A 17,256-nucleotide genomic window follows, 5' to 3' on the forward strand; every position below is an offset into this window, starting at 1 on the left:
ACTGTCTCCCATCCTGTATCTGGTGTCAATACCTGCAGGCCTCCCTGTTCTAGCGCACACACACACAGACAGAAACACACGCAAGTACACACACTGTCTGCTCCTGGTACATCCACCAGCTGGTTTTCCCTCTGCCAAGTCCTGACAGTGTGTGAAGCTTTCTGTGTGTGTGTGTGTGTGTGTGTGTGTGTGTGTGTGTGTGTGTGTGTGTGTGTGTGTGTGTGTGTGTGTGTGTGTGTGTGTGTCAGAGAGCCAGCAGCCTTTTCTTTGTTTAGTCGAAGTGACAGCAACAGCTTCTCTCTGTCTGCTAGTGCAGGACATCAAACACACACACACACACACACACACACACACACACACACACACACACACACACACACACACACACACACACACACTCTAATACTCAAGAAAACACACACAAATACTCAAGAAAACACTCAATTACACTAGTTTTATTTAACACTCACACACACACACATGAATAAGGCAAAACACACACACACATATAACAATCAAGTAGAGCGTATTTCACCTGTTTGACAAGAAAATTGTTGATATTTTGTGTCATGTCTATCATACTTTTAATGTTGTTTGTGTGTGTTTGTGTTTTTGTACTTAACCCTGCCAGCCACAGTTGCCTGGATTGGCCTGGAGACAGTTACCACAGAAACCAAGTACTGCAGTGATGGAGTATCGAGACAGACACAAGCTGACAGGCATCTCTTCTTTTCAAAAATATAGGTCTTATTTTTACATTTTACATGAGTTAATTCACTATTTAAAGTTTCCTTTGCGTCTTCCTCAGTGATCAGACTTTGGCTGGGGCATCCTGGTGGTCAGCTGTCATTGTTTTCTAGCTCATGACTCCATTTGCCTGCATTGTGTACCTCAAGACATATCTGCAAAATTAAAACAGACATTCCTCATTCGTTTTGCCCCTCTGTCTGTTCTCAGTGAGTCTCAGTTTCACTGTAAACAGTAAATTCTAAAGATGCTCTGTCTTCCTTTAGTGGTATGAAGCTGAAAAGAGAGTTTCTTGTGATTTTTGTCCACTGAGAGATCTTCATCCATGCTAGTTAGTCTAGTTCCGGTAAGTCTCAGCTTCACTGTAACCAGTAAGTTTCTAATGGATTTCACTTTCTGATCCATCCATGGTTTAAAGCTGAAAAAAATCTAGTGATTTACTTATGGTGACACTTTATTTTAGCCTATTTATTGGTATGTAACAAGTTTTAGTTAGGCTCCACTCTGTCCTCCTTCAGCAGTATGGAACGGAAAAAAGAAACTGGTCTTCTTGTAATTTTTATGCAATCAAGAGGGCTTAATCTGCTTTCATTAACCAGTTTGTGGGGAGTCTCAGTTTCACTGTAGACCTTCAATCTCATGTTAATTTCTCAATAGTAATATTCTTAGTTTTTTATTCAATCTTTCTCTATGCCAAGGATTATCTTTATTCATTTTTTCCCTCAAAAATGTGAAAATGTGACTGTTTTACAACTTACACCATCTGTTCTATGTTTGTCAAGTTTGAATGTCCAGTGATGGGATGCTAATTACTAAGTAAATCTTGACACTTGTATCAGCGGGCATTGAAAATATAATGAATGAATAGTAGGAATTTTCATATTGAAGCGGAAAGCTTGTAGTTTTGAGATAATCTTGCTTTTACATCCTACTACAAACATTAATACTATCCATAAAAATAAAGCTTAACCATAAACACATTTTACAAATTAAAAGAAGGCATTTAATAACAACAGATAATTACATTACCCATTTATAGAATTCATAAACCTTTAATTTTTTAACCTGACTATCAATTTGTTAATACATCCAGAATAAATCAACACTAGTATTAATTGTGGTAAAATTTCTCTTTTTTTCAACTTTCTTTCAAAAGTTTTTTTTTATCAGAAATCAAACTATTAGTGGAAACGGTAGACCAGCAACTCCCATGTTCTCTGAGCTGTTGTATTATTATGTTGCATAAAACTCCTCACAGATCCCATAATTGCTTCGCTAGTTTTCTTCACAACAAACAAACCAACATTCAGTAGAGGCAGAATTGTCTGTTTCCAAAGCATCATGGGAAAAAAATGAGGCACAATAAGGCGGGATGAGGGACAAGAGAGCGAACAAGAAACAAGGAAAGACGAGCTCATGGGGGAAAATGGCGGTCTGTGAAAATTCACACACACACACACACACACACACACACACACACACACACACACACACAGAAATAAACACAAACAACAGTGGCAGATTTAATGCGGCGTTGAGGGTATTGAGGGTGTGGAGGTGTGATTTAGGGGGGGTGGGAAACGCCACCGCTGCCGCCTCCAGTGAATTGGCTCATCAACCACATCCCAAGACACACACACACACACACACACACTCACACACACATACACACACACAGAGTTATTAGGTGGAGCAGGTACAGCTGGGACTTGGATTTAAAGACAACACCACCTGGCCTGATGGTAGTCTGACAGTGATTAACACACACACACACTCACATCCACACACACTTGCTTCACAAAGACACAAAAGCACAGATGCATGTATACACTTTCACTTCACATGTACACAATGCACACACTCATTTACACACACACACATTTACACACACACCTGCTTCTTCTTCTTCTTCTTCTCCTGTGACGGCACAGAAGGCGTTTGATTTCTTGTTTTTCTCTCTCTTGTTTTGGATGTTTTGATTTTGGATTAAGGCGGAGGATAAATGTGTGAGATGCTGTTGTTTTCTGTCCTCCGCAGGGTCAGAAGTTTCAGTTTCATTTCTGTGGATTTTTTTTTTTTTTTTTTTATGGAAATAGTTTGAAGATTTGTTAAACCTGGCTGAGCACAAAGACTGGAAACAGGGACATTTATAGTTCAGTTTATCTGTCTGTCAGACATCACTTACTTCACTTAACTTCACTTATAAAAACAGCAAAACATGCCTTTGCTTTGTCTTTGTGCCCACTTTTCATTTCTGTCTTAGTCCTACTTTAGTCTGGCATGGTTTGGTCTGGTATTTAGAGGTTATGTTAACATATTTAAAGGTTATCCAGAATCGGTTAGACCCCAAATGTCTGGCATTTTAGACCTGGTTTGTTACACTACAGCTTTGATTAAGTCCACTTTTATTTGGTGTTCAAGTTTGGGTTCAATGTTTACAGCGTGGGTCAAAGAAAACGGTTGTTTTAGTGTATCCTGAAACTCTACAGACCATGTTTGTTACCACTGCCCCATAAACTATACACACAGAGTTCAAGGGGGGTCTCAACACTGTCATAGGAAACCATGCTGTGTAAAGAACAGTATTCAAGGATTCAGGCCCCGTTTACACGACGCCGATAACGGTCGATTCCGCAAACATTTCGTTGCGTTTTGGCCTTCCGTTTAGACGAGACCACGTTGCGTTTTCAGTGAAAACGCAAACTTTTGAAAACGCTCCCCAGAGTGGAAAGATCTGAATCCGCTCCTCCATCCAGCTTCGTGTAAACACAGAGCGGAGCGTCTCAGGGTGAAACGCTGACGTCACCGCATGCGCACTCGCAGTTTTAGGTGAAGGCTCCGCGCTCAGCCACATTTCCAGTTGAGCCAGTAGTTGGCGGTAATGCGCGTTATGGTTGGATTGCCGACCGTCTCATACAACAAAACGGCAGAAAAAGAAAGAACAGAAGAGGAGACTTCTCCTCCTGGAGTCGTATGAACTCGGATCGTTTTCACGCTGTCCTCATGTAAACGCGGGTGGCTTTTGAAAACGCAAAGGAAGAATCGTTGCGGGAGTCTCCGTGTAAACGGGGCCTAAAAGTGCTTTTCAACCACAGGGACGAGGAACCTTTTAAGGAACTCTGTGTTGACAGTAGTAACCAAGTTCTTACTTTGGTTCCGGTGTAGTTAATCTCTGATAATAGGCCACCAGTAGAGTCACTCATGTCAGTGTTAGCCTGTATGTCCTCTTCAATGGACTTCAACTTCTTTATTACCGCCCTCTACTGGTCAGGCAGTGTAGTAAGAAAATACGTTTCTCTATTTGCCACAGGCCTGTTTTGCATTATCTTTTCAGGACTTCAGTCGTCAGATGGAACACAGACAACAGGTCACAGGAACCATTTAGTTCCTCAAAGTTAATTGAAGTTCCTGGTACTTTTGGTTGAAAAGTCCCTTCAGTAAAATTCACTACGCTGATAATTCTGCAGTGTCAGTTTACTGCTGAGTTTTCAATGACTTTTTTTTCATAAACTGGCGTATTTTGTTAATTTATGACCTGCTCATGTCTGTGATTCGCTTCAGTTTTGGATCTAGTATCTTCTGGTATTTGAGTCTGTATTTTGTCCAGAATTGACTAAAATTGACTTGTGTTTCATCTCTTCTTTGAGCGTTCTCAAAGGACCATTCATACTCCCTTTTCATACGAACACGTATGCCCCCTTTTCCAATACAACCACCAGGAGGGGCAGCCCTGAGTCAAAAGTTTGTGACAGACAAGGAGCAACATCCGGTTAGTAAAAATGAAGCCCATACTGAAATGCTAAAAGTTGCTGTTTTTTGAGAATTCACAGTAGGCTGGCTGCAGAAAGACAGGAAGTCACGTACACATACATGTAAAACTGACTTTTACAGCATTAAAAAACATATTTACAGCCTGGTTCAAAAAGGGCTTGGGTCTAAAACGTTGATTTCACTGTACAGTGAGTGAATTTTTTTTCTACCTCAGCGGTTTAGAAGTTATTTTGATCATTTGATTGTCCAATCGGAGACTCAGCTCAGGTCAGGTGATTTCCAGATGCCCTGTAGCTTTTCTAAAGGAAACTCACAGCTGGCGTCATATTAAATATGGCTGTCCATGGCGTCCGTGGATTGGCTACATGTTATAGTTTCAGGAACAGACGGATGACATAGCGGAGGCTACATCCATGTTTTATACAGTCTATGGTGACAACAACAAACTTAAAAACAAACATGGCGACTGCGGAGGAGTTTTGCTAATGTACATCTTACATTAAAGACAAAAACTGAGGCAGTGTTGTTGGAGACGGTGATTGGTGAGTCTGTTAAATACATCGCGAAAGTTCCGCCATTGTTTTTCTTCTTCATTTCACACTAAAGCTACGTATTGGATAGTAACCACAGGCAGAAGGCTCCTTTCGTCCTGATTCATATTTACAATGGGCATTGATGGACTCAAGTCTGATGTTTGGTTGTATTAAAGCTGTAGTTTTGCCCAACATTAGATATTAACTCTCTAAACTGTGGCAGTTTACCCAATGATCCCTTGTACAAGGGCTTGCGTCTTTACATTCACAGAAAATTCTTAGTCATGTCCCTAAGAGCTCCTGAGGTGACAGTTTCTTGAACTGAGGAGGAAATAGATGAAAAGCCCTGAAAAAAGAGAAACCCTCCAAACAGTGAATGTCAGAGTTAATTAATGCCTTAGATTTGATCAAGAAGTGAACATGTTTGCTCACAACTTCAGGCCAACGCAACAACACAGTCATTCCAGTAAGGAAGTGATCACAGTATATCTAACAGCTTGAAAAATGTGAAAGTGTCACTGAAGACTCTGACAGGTCACGTAGGGAGAGCGCGCAGAATAACATGGACAGCAACAAGACCAAGAAAGGCTGCTTGGTCCAAACTGGAATGTAAATTTCGATAGCTATTTTAGATTTCGTCTTAGTTTTAGTCGTATAAGGGGTTTTGGTACTTGTTTGATTTTTAAATCATGAAGTGGGCAAAAGGGAGATGTGCTTTAGCCCTGGTTATCAAATATTCATTCCCTGGTTTGTTCTGATGTTCTTGGGAGTTTTACGCCGAGTTTTACAAGTATGTGTTATTTTTAACTCCTCTACAGTGCCCTCTATGACTTCATTTTATCAAATATTCACATCCGTACAGCCCGTATTAAGTGTATTTAGGATGTTTTCATCTCCTGTTTGGTTCAGGGGTATTTTTTTCAAACATTTGCTTCTGTTTTCTGAAATATCCTCCATATGAAGATAAGTGGGGCATTATAGAGGGAGATTGAGAACAGGTTGGCTGGTGTCAGAAAAATATATAAGCTAGCAGATGCCGTCTGGCGTCTGTATTTATAGACCCGTCAAACGTCAGCGCTGCTGAATGTTGTTGGTCCTTAAATCACCTCATAAACACACAAACACAGTCGCAGGTTTGTTCCTCGCTGGTGTGGAGTCTCCTGTTTGGTTTGATCGTATTTCTGAAGAGGAACTAACTCATCACCTTTTACCCCAACAACAAACCCTGAACTCAAACACGGTAACACAACCCGTCACAGCACGGTCATACAATACTTCAGCTATGTGCTCTGTCGCCCGTGTTTACTGGAATCTCTGGTTGGAGAGGAACTTGAGGAATTTTTCTCTTTCAGTTTATGCATGACATTAGTGTTAGATTACACTAATGTCTGCATGTTTACACACCTATGAAGATTTAGACTGTCTAACCCAGTTTCCAGAGGTTAATACAGGGTTTTTCTACCAGTATTACCACAGTCCAGCACAGATTGCTCAAATATTTTCCTCCTGGAAAAGAAAAACAACTTTTGTTTCTGTAACAGTAACCCAACTTCATCCTCATTTTTTTTTTTTTTTTTTGTGAGAGTCCCTCAATGATGGTTATAAGACAGATTCCCATCTTTGTGAGACCCTGCGTATTTAAACGTTGGGTCCAATCAGCTCATTAGTAAAAGTAAAGATCTTGCAGTCATCTTTCACCATCCTCTCAGCTCTCAAGAACATCATCTGAGTCATGTTGGCATTTAAAACCAGTCGAGTTTACGAAGACTCACCCAAACAGCATTAAAAGCAGCTTGGAAGTTGTTCGTAACAGACAGTGAAGACAAAGTGGATAAAATTGTGTCGTCTGCATAGCAATTAAACTTAGCATTTATTGTATTTCTTCTAAGATGTTTTTCAGGCTTTTATTCAGAGAGGACAGAAGGAGGAAAGAGGCCACAGGTTTGAATCAAACCATGGCCAACCGCTCGAGGGGGCAACCCAACCACTGGGCCTTACTAGCGCCAAGATCTATCACAATTATACATATGAGTAAATCTATAATTAGGGGAAAATTTCAGGTATACAAAAAAGTGGGGGAAAAAAAGGTGTTTTTTTTGTTTCATATTCAATTTGATTGCAAATGATACACCTGGAATGTACTTTGTTCATTAGTTGGGAAGCTTAAGCTCTAATGATATTCTTATATATTCAAGTAACAAAAAAAAAATTCAAACATAGTTATGGCCACCCTGTTCTGGACAAAAGTTGGAGTTATTTAACATTTCTTTGTCAGACTACGCTTCCTAAAAATGTCCCATCATTTATATCACAGTTTAGACAAAATTTAAAATGATTATGGTACAGTAACAGGGTTGACTTTTTCTCCATTTTTGTCTCTTGTGTTAACTGTAAACCCTGATCATGGCACCACCTGTATCACTTCATATTTCTGCTCATTTCCACTTCATTTTGGTCTCTCTCATTTTGGAAAGTCATTCGGATGAAATATTGATGAGGAGGAGTTAAAACATGCCACACTTTCTTCATGGTTCCCACCAAAAGGGATGGGACCTCAACTGATTTGAGTCATGTGACTTTGGAGCAAACCATTGCTGATTTATAGGCCTTTGTTTCAATGGGTAACACAGTTGACACTGATTTCTCGGACACACACAAAGTGAATTATTTTATCCATATCAATTATTATATGTCATGTTTTAATGATTATCCTAAACAAATAATATACACAAACATGTATTCTAGTGTTAATTTTGAAAAGTAAACTTGACATTTGCGAAATCGTACAGCACACAAACTGCAAATTCCAACTCATGATTTGCACTTTTAACAAAATAAAAGATGGAACTTGTTAACTTTCCGTATAACGTAAAAGTTAAGTATCACCCAAATGGCCCACTGTAAAATAGGTCATTGCTTGAAGTTGATACGTAGTCAAATTGACAAGTTTACCCCATAGACATGAAATGTACCCCTAATCATAGAATCACTTAGAGACTACTCTTTTAGACAAAAAAAAAAAAAATTGTTTATTTTTTAACACTATTTAATGGAATAACTTTCTGGTATTAAGCTAGGCAGCAATAAGCAAATAAGATAGGACCCAGGACAGATCCCTGTGGGATACCGTTTTGTATGTTCAAAAAAGTAGAGGATAAACCACTAACCTGAACAGTTTTCAGGAAAAAAAAATATTATTTTGATTAGCTTTTCTGACAGAGTTGAGTGATATACTGTGTCATTAGCCATGTCAGGGAGACAAGAATAGAGTGGGCAAACATGCTGTTTTACTCATTATATTGCGTACAACACTCAATGATTCTTAACGGGTGTTTTTAGTAAGAATCAATGATCGATTGTAGACAATAGAAAGAGATTACATTGCAAAAAACTGAAATCTTATCAAGTGTTTTTGTCTTATTTTCAGGAGGAAATGTCTTTTTAGACTTTAAATGAGCCACATTTTCCTGATCAGTCCAGAAAAATGTCTTGTTTCAAGTTAAAAATGAGGCCTGAATTGCTTGTAACAAGTAAAATACATCTGCTAATTGAACAAGAGAAAAGTTACTGGTATTATTTTTTGTTATTGTTACAAGCAATTCAGATCTCATTTTTGTTTTAAGTAACTTTGAACAAGACATTTTTCTAGACTGACCACTTAAATGTGGCTCATATCAAGTATAACAAGACAATTTTTACTTAAAATAGGACAAAAACACTTGATAAGATTTCAGTGTTTTAATTTTGTTCTGTAGATGGCCTGCATTGGCCATGAAAAAATATAGTGTATCATGAGATTTCCCATAAACTGACTAAAACATTACCAGACTGAGTCAATGTTGGATCAAGTGTTTCGTTTATTTGGGGGAAATAAAAACAAAGAAATGAAGGAAAACAAAGGAGGAGGAAGGAGGACGTCAACAAAGAGACAAAGAGATAAACAGTGACAGACTGTTAGAGAGTTACTGAATCCCCTGATCACTCACTCACACACACACACACACACACCCACACACAGACGGAAACAGTGATATGATGTTTTATATGAGAGATAAACCCGGGGGACTGGAAGAGCTGAGGGGATTTGATGCTGAAGTCTTTGTGTCTGTAAACTCAGAGAGACTGTTGGGAAAACAGAAAGCCCAGAGCTTACCCTGACACACACATACATAAACACACACACTCACAGCTTAGAAATGTAATATAATGGACGGTCATACTGAGTCTAAGCTCAAATATGAGTGAAATGAGGACGCATTGATATGTTCTCTTTGCAGGATCAAGCAGAATCCTCCTCCACAGCCATGATTTGTGCTGCACGGCAAATACATTCATTTTTTTGCATTATCATTGTGCAGTAAAACATATTGTATCGGCATTATAAAAACAAAAAAAAAAAACTCATTGCAGTAACCTTTCACCTTTTAACACGACAAACACTTCAGGGGAACTTTATTCTCCGTTGACTCTCTGATCCTACACAGCTGCCTCAGACTGGTTCTGCTGGGCAGCTCCCAGTCTCAGCTCCACCTTTGCTGGAGAAACAAAGGCGGCTGAAAACAAAACAATAATATTGATTTGAGGAAAGATGTCAGCTGTGAGCGTGATGCTGACAGTGATGCTGCTCTGTTTGTTTCAGTGGAACAAAGCGGCGAGCGGCGGCGGCATCAGATGGCTGATTATCATGGAAAACAAAAGCACACACTCTGCACTCGGTCTCTTTATTAACGTGCTGTTGTCTTGTTGTAATGACACCTAGAAACAAACAGGAGGACGCTTTCTCACACTGTGACAATGACAGACAGCCACACACACACCACTACACTGATATATAACACTGTTTTACTCTGCCAGGAAGAAGCGGTCTCACACTTTGGTCCAGAGTGAGACATCGCAACATGACGGATGTAAAAGTTCATTTTCAGAGTCTCGGGAGGAGAGTGTATGATAAGTTTGGATGCAGGAAATTTTTGATTTATGCTGAGAAAGGTTGGATATGAATTTGTGATGTCTGAATATTTGAATATTTAAATCATATTTTCAGTGTTATTTTTTTGTTTATGTTTCCTACAGCTGCTTTTTATTCAACACACCCACTGCAGTACCTTTAAAAACAGCTATTTGGTAATAAATTTGCATTTCCAGCAATGACAATATTTGGTATCATTGCACACTTTCCTCCTGAATCTGAAGAAATCTGCATGAAATAAGACTTTAATCTCATTCATTATGAATCCTGCAGCATTATGACTTCAGTATCAGAGTATTACAACATTTGTATGGTAACATCCTGACATATTCTTGTCACAGTTCAAACTTATTTTCACAGCATTATGACTCAAATCTCATCAATTATGTAAAATTATTACAATATTTTTATAACTTTACGCCTTTAGTCTCATGCATTTCATCTCAAATCTTATGACAATACAGCTTCACCCTTGTTGCATTAGAAATAAAATCCTGTTTCATTATCGCTTAAATCTTGTAGCATTAATACTTTTATATTGTGTAATTGCGACCTATTGACATAACATTACAAAGTAATTCTTGTAACTCCATGATATCAATACCTGACTGTGTCTGCTTTTGTATTGTAGTTTTCAACGCTGTACCTTAAAAAAGATTTTGTTCTTATTTCACCTTAAAGTGATAATTTTTTGCACTTTAAATTCTTAAGGAAATAATTTCACACATAAAGTTTGGGGGGAAATTGTTTTGTTACTGTTCTATTGTTTCTGAACATAAATGTTTATCATGACACTAAAGTCTTTTGTAGTCACCTTTAAACTTTGTCCAAATTCTGTCCTAGATTTTAGGAACATAATCAAAAAAAAATAAACACCTAAAGGTCAGCAGTTCGATGATACATCAACCTTAAATATTAAAAAGTACCCATATCTGTATCGGTATCTTACTTGGTATTGGATCATTTATCTTGTATCTTCATAATGTAGCATTGCAACCTATTTGAGGTGATGTTTTAACTTAATTCCTGAAACATTACAACTTTTTTTCCAGTACATTAGGATTATAACTTTGTAACATTACAAATTTTACCTCACATCATAGCTACATATTGAAGTAATATAACTTAATTCTAGTAAAATTACGACATTTATCCTGAGTGTGTAGCTACCTATTGGCATAACACAGCTAAATCATCATAACATTGTGACCTAAATTTGGTGGCATAATGACCATAATCTTGTAACTTTACAACTTTTCTAGCACTTTGAGATCTCTGGATGAAAAGGGCTTAAGAATTAAAATGTATTATTGTTAATAGTATTATTAGTTAACTTTTATATTGTATCATCTCAACCTATTGACATGATGTTTTGACTTCATTCTTGAAATATTATGACTTTAACTCATTTTAATACAAATTTCATCCAGTGTCACTGCCACCTATTGGTGTATCACAACTTAATTATCTTAACATTGCCACTTAAATCTGGTAGCATACCGCCTTAAATCTCATAACCCTGTGATTTTTATATTGTATTATCACAAACTATTAATATAATGTTTTAACTTTATCCTTGAGACATTACTATTTTACAGTACCACTTTAATCTTGTAACATTAAAAATTGTAATATAATCGTAACACATCCAATTAATTCTTTACAACTTATAACTTAAAAAATTGCCACCTATTGGTGTGACATTAAAACTTTCATTTGTTGCACCATTACTTTCATCTCATAACATTTTAACTCAAATCTCATGCATTATATATTAAATCTTTTGAGTTTGTGACTTTTTAATCTTGTAGCTTTAGGATTTCAGTTTAAGAACTTATTTTGATTTTTTTTTATTATTATTATTGTGTCCCTAATCCTGTGTCGTGCCAAATAGGAGCTAAACTGGCCCGCGTCTAGTCCTGACTTCCTCTCACTTGATGAAGATGTTTGGAGCATTGTGAAATGGACAAACCAAAAAAGAGACCCTGAAATGTTTAGTAGCTGAAATCCTCGATCCTCATCAAGAATGTGGCCACACTTCACTTTGAACTTCAGAAACAGATCTCCTGGCTTCACATACGTTTGCAGAGCGTCGTTTAAAGAAGAACTGATGACATACGATGGGAAAGATGTTCCTGTACCAACTGTTTAAAACGTGAGAGAAAATGTCGGTGAATAGTGTTTCAGAGTGAGACAAGAAGAAGCACTTTCTTACTGCAAAATCTGAAATTGTATAAAGTGTTTTTGTCTTATTTTTGGTAGAAAATGTCTTTTTAGACTTAAAACAAGCCAAATTCACCTGACTAGACCAGGAAAATGTCTTGTTTCAAGTTGTTTTATGATTAAAATTAGGTCTGAATTGCTCGAAATAAGTAAAAGAAAAAATCAGCCAATGGAACAAGAAGAATCTGGTAGAAAATTTGCTTAAACCAGAATAAAGTCTTAATACAACTTACTTTTCTCTTGTTCTGGACTAGTCAGGTGAATTTGGCTTGTTTTAAGTCTAAAAAGACATTTTCTACTGAAAAATTGACAAAAACTCTTGATAAGATTTCAGTTTTTGCAGTGCTGAAAGTCTGAACAGAAAAAGTAAAATAATGAAAAGAATTTTGATAAAATCTCCTGATGTTTTCTCTGACGGTGAGCAAGTGTTTCCTGCAGTCGACTCCCTGCTGAGTGTGTGCGATCGTAAATGACACAGCACCTCCACCACGTAAAGACACCACACACTCATGGACTCTGATTACTGAGGTAAATACACAGCGTGTGTGTGTGTGTGTGTGTGTGTGTGTGTGTGTGTGTGTGTGTGTCCTTCAAAGACAATGACAAATCTAGCTGAAGTCTCTCTCGTGGTGGGGTTGTTGTTGTTGTTGTTGTGCAGCAGTGGTTTGTGGGTAAACACGCTGATGCTGTTGAAAGTCAAACATGTTGTTAAATGCAGCAAAGCGCTGCGGCTGCAGCGAAAGAGAGGACTGGTACGGAGAAATCTCACCAGAGTCAGACCTCTTACGATGAAAAATCAGAGCGTTTTTTTAATTACATATTAATTTTTTGATGCATTCACCTGTTAGAAAACCTCGGGATACTTCGGCTTTCTCTGTAAACATGTAGGAAATAATTCAAGGCAATTATGTGTGAGAAATTTTCAGTCGTGGATGATTCAGAGACAGGGAAGTAAAACATTTTAAGGATCATGTTCAGGCCAAACAAACTGAGCACACAACAGGAAGGATGGTGTAACACTGGAAAATTAAGAAAAGTCAAAATATGTGCGTCCTTTTCTGTGCTGGTTTAGAGGTTGAAGGTCAAAGGTCGAGTCTGGGTCTTTGATAACCTGATCCAGCAGAGACAGAGGGGCAGCATGTGATTTGTGTGTTTTTGTGGTTTTACAGGAACACAGATGTGAAGATGTCGTCACGTCATAATAATGACTTCATGTGATTGTGACACGTTTAATAAATCCAACGGCAGCAGCTGCAGCCTGACTGTTTCTCACATCAAGAACACAGAGGTGAAGAAAAAACACCAAACGTACGTGTCGCTGACCAACGCAGAGCCCTGAGCTGTTAAACTCAACTTAACAACACAGCACAGGTAAAATACACACAGGTCATTTCCTTTTTTAATCCTTGTCTGAGAATCAACAACATCAGTTGACCTCCTAAGTTTTCTGCTGAAGAAAAATCTGAATTTGAGTTTTTTGTCCAATTTCTGGTAGCAAAAACATAATTCCCCCCATCCTGTGACTCACATTTCTCCCTGGTCTTAGGTAAGGGTTTTTGTTTCTATCGTTTTTACTGAGTCACTGGGCATCAGTAAGGAGTTTTATTTTTCTATTTTTTCCTTTTTTGTCTTTTGACTTTTAAGTGTGCAAAAATCCATTTTCCAGCAGGATGTGGCACCTGCCCACAGGACCTCACTGACTGCAGTCCACAGCGCCATCCCATTCAGACCTGTACTTAATATAAAAAAAATTATAGGAGGATGAAAACACCTCAGCATACTAATATACTCTGTTTTCAATACCATTTTTTATTCATCTTATGTTATATTCTAAATCCATCAACCACTAAATTCAGGTTTTCTTAATTTGAAGCCAAAATAATCACCTTAAGGTCCCATAATAGGGGGACTTTGAGGTTGCCTTGCAGTTAAGGGCATAAAACTAAGCATTTATTACATAAATAGTCATATTACACTTCAGATTCAACAAGAGAAACTCAACTACTTTCTGTTTGTTTGAGATATACTTAAGTTATTACTCTGAGCCTGTGACATTAACACCAAACCGCGTGCTAAGTGCCTTCTTGGGCACCAAAATGCTAAGAAGGTGTCCTCTTAGGAGCCAAAACATGTGCTGAAGTGCATTCTTGAGTCAAAACTAGTGTCAGGGGATTGAAAAAAATAATCTAATTAGTTACAGAATTTATAATTAATTAATCTAATTAATTGCATTTTAATCTCATATCTCCTTAAGGTCCCCGATTAAGAATTCGGAATTCTAGGACATTACAAAATTGTAGCTCATGGCTTATAAATCCACATTTTTACCACATTTTATCCACATTGAAATGTCCATGTTTGCTGCCATTGAAGTCTTCAGAGGCAGAGTTTGCAGAGTTGTCAATCAAAATCATGCTCGTAAACTACTGTGGGTGAGAGCGGTGCGCTCTTTGGACGAGAGCTCAGCATGGATATGAGGAAAAGATGTGGGATGACATAGCTCATAGACATAGAGACATAGCAAGACGCTGCAAGTCAGAAAAGTCAGCTCACGCTCCAACTGAGGATGTGTCGCGGTAGTTCAGAGAGAAAGAGCGGCGCCATCGTGAGAAAAGACTACATTGATCATGGAGAGGATCAAAGGATGGAGCGCCGGAGATGAACACTTTAAAAAAGTATGTTTTGTCTGTTTTTTGGATCAAAAACAGGAAGAGAGACATAAAAGAAGAGAATACACTCTTCTTAGGTAGTTTTTGTGTTTACATAGTCATAGAAAACAAGATTATTTGGGTCGTGAAAGATCATTCAAAATGCTCTGAAAATGGCTGGCAGCCAATGAGTTAATCTTGCGTTAACTTGTATGATGCCTTAATTTGTGGCCTAATTAATAGATCTAATTAAATCGTTTAAGTGGCAGCCATAGTCAAAAAGAACGGCGAAGTGTTCATGAGTCAAAACATGTGCTAAAGTGCCACCTTTGGAGCAAAACTGCACGCTAGAGTGACCTTTTAGGTGCTAAAACTCAGAGAAAGTGCCCTCATGAGCTAAAACCCTCATAAAGTGCTCTCTTATGTCTAAAAGCACACCAGAGTATCCTATTGGGGGCCAACACGCTAGTGTGCCTTTTTTAAGAGGCCAATATATGCGTTAAAGTGCCCTGAAAAACGCGCTGAACGAGCCTTTTTATTTTCTCTTTACCCCATTCCCTTCCATAAGTCTGTGAATGAGTCTGAGTTTCACTTATGTACAAACACAAATTGCAAGTATAGACATTATTTTCGAAAATCAAACGTGTTTCCTTTTGGCCTCTCTAGCCTCTGTACATCTGATCTCTGTGCTGCCCTGTGGTGAAATGAGGCTGGCTTTATCTGTGAAATTTCTATGAAGAGAGTTTTTGATCAGTATAAGAAAATTCTTCTCAGTTTATGTGAAAACTCAGTTTACGGAGTCTTTCAGTTTAAGATTTATAATCCTAAACATCATGAATCAGTGAGTATAAACACTTTTATCGCTTCAACAAATCTTATTTTTGGAAAGAGATTCTTCCTCTTCATGTTTGTCGTTGAGGTCTGAAATTATTCAGATTCACTGGATGTTTTAATTATCATCCAGCCCTCTGAGTATTTTCTGATGTTTCTGGAGCTTCCTCGTCCTCCCTCCCACGCTGCCTCCCCCCTCCTCCCCCTGTTTCTCACCCAGATGAGAAGCTGGAGAGGAGGACAGCGGTGGCAGTACGACACGTTCCCTCTCTGAGCAATAAATCTCTCAGCTGTGTAACACGATCCTGGTGGTGTGATACCTGCACGGACTCAAACACAGACCTGTTGTCTGAGAGGAAGATGAAAACAGGAATAATTGGAGCCGCACAAACTGCTGTCAGTGTTTGTGTTCGAGGCTGACGCAGCGCTGAATCACTCAGGAATAGAAGACAGAAGATACACGACGTTTATCTGCTTCACACTTTACACTAAGCAGCACAAGAGGACTTCAATCCAGAGCGAAAGAGAGAAACCCAGACAGCCAGAAGCACAGCGGGCGAACACAGGTGGAAGAGGAGGAGGAGGAGGAGGAAGGAGACTTCAACAACTTTCACTTCAGTAAAAGTATCAATAAACACAAATCAGAGTTTAAGCGTTGAAAGTCCTTTCTTTGGGTTACAGAGGTGTCACCACCTTCATACGTTTAGTGTCTCATGAAAAGGATAACGAGAATATGAGAATAATGAGAATGGGAATATTTTGGATGCTGCGCTCAAAAAGGTCATAAAAGCTGTTTGAGGTTGTTTTTAATTTCCTGTATCAGTAAAATAACCTGGAGCTGGTGCAAGACAGAAGTGAAGAAAAACACGTACTCTACTTTCCTATTTGCATGAACTCATCTCATGGTATTGGTCGCAGATGAGGCATTTCAACTCATCTCATGGACATGACCTGTGGCAAGTTGTGAACGATGCACTTTGTGATTTATTTTATTTTTAGGAGGGTGGTGTAGGATTCATTTCCTCTTTCTGTGTGTGATCTTTATGTCATGTTTTTTTCTGTTTGTGTGGTCTTAACTGGTTTCTCCATGAGTCGATGAAGAAGTATAAAAAAATTTCCTTTTTTTTTTTTTTTCTTTTATTTGTTTGTGGGGTTTTTTAGAATTTTTTTAAATTATTATTATTATTTTTTTTATCTGAATTGTGTCCTTGATCTTAGTTCTCTGAGAAAACAGCTTGAATTAAAAAAAAATATGTTTGTGATTTAAAGTCAACATTCTGGGGTTATAGTCAAAATTTAAGTTTAAGTTTAGTATTGCAAAAACAAATGTCTAGATTCCTTTGAAAAATGTCACAATTCAGTAAAAAATAAATATCTAAATAAATAAATACATACATACATTTAAAAGTGAAAATATTGGATTAAAGTTGCAATTCTCTAATTTCAGTCAGACTTCTGGTATTCATTTTATTTAATAAATCTGATATTTTAAGGATAAAAAAACGATTTATGGGATTCGGAGCAAAATTCTAGG

The sequence above is a fragment of the Halichoeres trimaculatus genome, unplaced genomic scaffold (assembly GCF_033239565.1).
Source record: "Halichoeres trimaculatus isolate MK-OKI-2021-1 unplaced genomic scaffold, fHalTri1.1 fHalTri1_scaffold_17, whole genome shotgun sequence".
NCBI classification, from domain to species: domain Eukaryota; kingdom Metazoa; phylum Chordata; class Actinopteri; order Labriformes; family Labridae; genus Halichoeres; species Halichoeres trimaculatus.